Raw genomic sequence first — 4209 nt, forward strand, 5'->3', positions numbered from 1 at the left:
GTAACCAAGTATTCATCATTTCGAAGAGTTCTAAAATTCTGGGAAATTTAAAATTGGAAAATATTCCTCTGGTTATTTTGTAAGTTTTATCTTTTACAATAAACTTTAGAGATACGATTAATAATCATTATTTATACAGTTTTGATCAAGTGTGTCTCACATTAAATTATATAGCCACTGTCTCTTTATTGAACCACAAAGTGGAAGGTGTGCGGATTATGAAAGGATTTTTTTTGTATTTATTTATTTAAACAATAATATTTTTCGAGTTAGACTTTTAGTGAGTTCTCATTTGGTGAGTCTGCTAAAGGATAGCGCTTTTATAAGAACAAGTGTTTGTTATAAAAATTATATTTACGCATACTTGCACTTGTCCAATGTGCAGTTTATGAATGATGAAAGTTTAATTTGTTTTTTAATTACTAACCTTTTAAAATCCAATTTAAATTTTAATATCAGAGTTGGGTGATAACTTGTTACACTTAACTAAATTACTGTAAAGCTAGGTTATTTGTAACTGTTAGGGTAACTTCATTACTACACTGTTAAAAATGTCTGTTGGAAACTTCTACTACATGCATTGGAAGTTTATTTCTGAAACGTAAGGTGACGCTACAATACATAATGTTTTAGTTTCCAAATTCTGGCATTGGAATGGTACCTCACATGTATTGGAATTTTATCATACAAGTCCAGTAGCCACTAACACTTCTATAATGCGCGTATTTATGGAATTCAAGGAATTCATTGAATATATGGAATTCGTAGAATTTACCGAATTTACAGAACTCAAGGAATTGACGGAATTCATATAACGCCCGGAATTCGCGGTTTTCATGAAATTAGCGGAATTTCATTATTTCATATGAATTATTTATTATTTCACGGAACTCACGGAAATCATGGTATGCACGAAATACAAGGATTCACGAGATTCAAAGAATTCATGAAATTCCAGTAATTTAAGGAATTCATGAAATTCCCGTAATTTAAGGAATTCATGAAATTTGAGAAATTTACGGATTTCATGAAATTTTCGGAATTCAAAGAATTTACGGAATTCACCAAATTCACATAGTTCGTGGAATTCTGGGAATCCAACGAATTCAATGAATTTACCAAATATTCGAAATTCACTGAAATCAAGAAAATCAAGGAATTTACAGATCTCACGCAATTTTTGGAATTCAAGGAATTCAAGAAAATCAGGGAATGCAGGAAATTCAGGCAATTTAAGGAATTTACGAAATAAAAAGAATTCACGAAATTCATGCAGTTCAAAAATTTCATGAAATTCACGTACTTTACGCAATTAATGGAATTCGAAAATTCATTGAATTCATGTAGTTAACGGAATTAATGAAATTCACGGAATTAATGGAATTCACTGAATTAATGGAATTCACAGATTTCACGGAATTGATGGAATTTACGGAATTCTTGCAATTCACGGAATTTTGCTAATTTTTTAAATTCAAGGAAATTGTAGAATTCGTAGAATTTGTGAAAATGAAGCAATTCCTGAATTGCATGAATTTCGCGTATTTCATGAATTCCGGGAATTCCGCAAATTCTAAAAATTTCGTAAATTCCTTCATTTCCGTAAATTCTGCTAATTCCGTTAATTACTTGAATTCCGTGAATTCCGCGAATTGCCTGAATTCTGTGTATTCCGGGTGTTACATGAATTCTGTGAAATCTTTGAATTCTGTTAATTCCGTGATTACAATCAATTCCGTAAATTCCATAAATCAAGCGTATTCCATGAATTCGGTAAATTCGACGAATTTCGGAATTGCTATAAATTTGGTAAATTCGATAAATTTCATAATTGTCATAAATTTGAAGAATTTCGAAAATCCAGTGAATTCCATAAATTCTGCGAATTTCGTGAGTTTCATGAATTCCGCCAATTTTGCGACTTCTGTGAATTTCATAAATTCCGTCCATTTTGTAGATTTCTTAAATTCCTTCATTTCCATGAATTCCGTGAATTCTGTGAATTTCATGCATTCTAAGATTTTAATCAATTTCATGAATTTTGTGAAATTCTCGGTTCCAGTTCTGCCCCCCCTCTCCCAACCCTCCCTTATTAACTGAAGTTTTGGTGGGAATGACGTTATAACTACAATCTCCACCATATGACGATTGCCTACTTAACTTTGACACAATTTCAACTCAGAAAATAAACTTATTTCATAAAGGTGATAGTTGGGCATATAATCTAAACAAAAAATTATACAAACTACAAAATAGCATCGGAAAGAACTGGAACGTTAATTGACAAAAGGCATGCACACGGAAAATCTAAAGGTCATGTTTCATTCTATGAATGAAAACTGGGTGTTTGGAATGCTAGGGGGGTAAATGATCTCAAGGTAAAACAATTGCGTGAAACTATGGACGTGTGGAAACTAGATATTTTATGTGTGCATGAAACAAAGAAAAAGGGATGCGAAACTGAAGATATAAAAAACGGCATGTTGAAAGACGGATTTGAAATATGGTCAGGAGTAGACAGTGATTCACATGGTAGACAAGGAGTAGGTCTGATTTTGAATGAAAGAGCAAAGCAGCATCTCGGAGACCATGATTTTGTATCTTCCAGACTGATGTGGGCTAGAATTCAATTAGGAATCAGATGACTATATAAAAATGACATATAAGGCACAATAAATATTTGCGAACATGGGGAAAGAATAATTCTACTAGGAGACATGAACGGATGGGTGGGCATCCAAAATCAGGATACAGGAAAAGTACTAGGTAATTTTGGGAATCCATGAACAAACTATAACGGAGATAAATTAGTTGGTCTATGCTTAGAAAGGGGTCTATTTATTACAAATACTTTGTTTAGGCATAAAATGATCCACATATACACATGGTATAAAGGAAATAGCCGCAGTATAATTGACTTTGTTGTTGCGGATGAAAGACTAAGAGAGTTAGTCAAAGATACAAGGGTCATGAGAGATCTTGAATGCAATACTAATAATTACCTTCTGATCTCAAAAATTAACTTAGGTCGGGGGTGGAGAAAAAAGTGAACCAAGAAAACAAAATAAACGCGAATCAAAATTGAGAACCTACAAAAACCGGATGTGCGAATAGATTTCCAATATAAGATAATCGAAAACATAGATAGAGCAACATGGGAGGACCGTATAAAAAACAAAGATATAGAGGGCGCCTGGACAAAGTTACGGAATATCATTGTTAGATGTACGATCGATGTGTGTGGTACCGCAGTTGTATGAAGAATGTCTGATGATGGGTGGTGGAATGATGAAATTCAGGCTGCCCAAAAAGCAAAGAGAGAAGCGTACAGGAGAACTTTGAACATCGCACGTCTTAGCAATGAGGAAATAAATAGACGTCGAAATGATTATAAACACAAAAACAGATACTCAAACGATTAGTTAAGGAACGTAAAGATACAATTAGAGCAGAAGAAGATATGAAAATACAAAACGACTTTGATGGAAGCAAGAAACTGCATTATAAAAAAATGAAAGGAAAAAAAGTACAGAATTTGTCAACATAAGAAATAGTAGGGGGGAAATGGTATATGATGCAGACGGAATATTAGAGGCTTTCAAAGACCATTTTAGGAGACAATTCGGAGATGAAGCTATATGACACCACAACTGCGATGTTGAACACGATGCGATGCGATAGAAAACTCAATTGAGGAAATCTGTGTCACTGAGGTTAGGGATATAATTAAGAACTTGAAAAACGGTAAGGCTGCCGGGTAGACTGTATTAACGCTGAAATGCTTAAACACGATGGCGAGTACATACCACGTAGACTGTGCGAATTGATAAATTTATGTTTCGAGGTGAGAGACGTCCCACATAAAAAAGTTTGAGAGTAGGAAAAAAAGTGTTCTGTGCATTTGTTGACATAGAAAAAGCTTTTGACAAAGCAGATATAAGTAAACTTTGGGAAGTCCTGAAAGAGTATGGAGTCAATGGATGGCTTCTACATGCAATAAAAACAATATATACGGGTAGCAAAGCGAGTGTAAGGGTGAATGGGAAGTTTAGTGACTGTTTTGATATTATTCAAGGAGTTAGACAAGGATGCGTTGTCTTCATGACATCGACGAAGAGGGTGTGGATCTCGAAACAGTAAGGGTACGAGGGTTAGCGTTCGCAGATGATAAGGTTGTTATGGCAGAGTCTATCGAAGACCTACAAAGAA

This window comes from Belonocnema kinseyi, chromosome 3, assembly GCF_010883055.1.
Source record: "Belonocnema kinseyi isolate 2016_QV_RU_SX_M_011 chromosome 3, B_treatae_v1, whole genome shotgun sequence".
Classification (NCBI taxonomy): Eukaryota; Metazoa; Arthropoda; class Insecta; order Hymenoptera; family Cynipidae; genus Belonocnema; species Belonocnema kinseyi.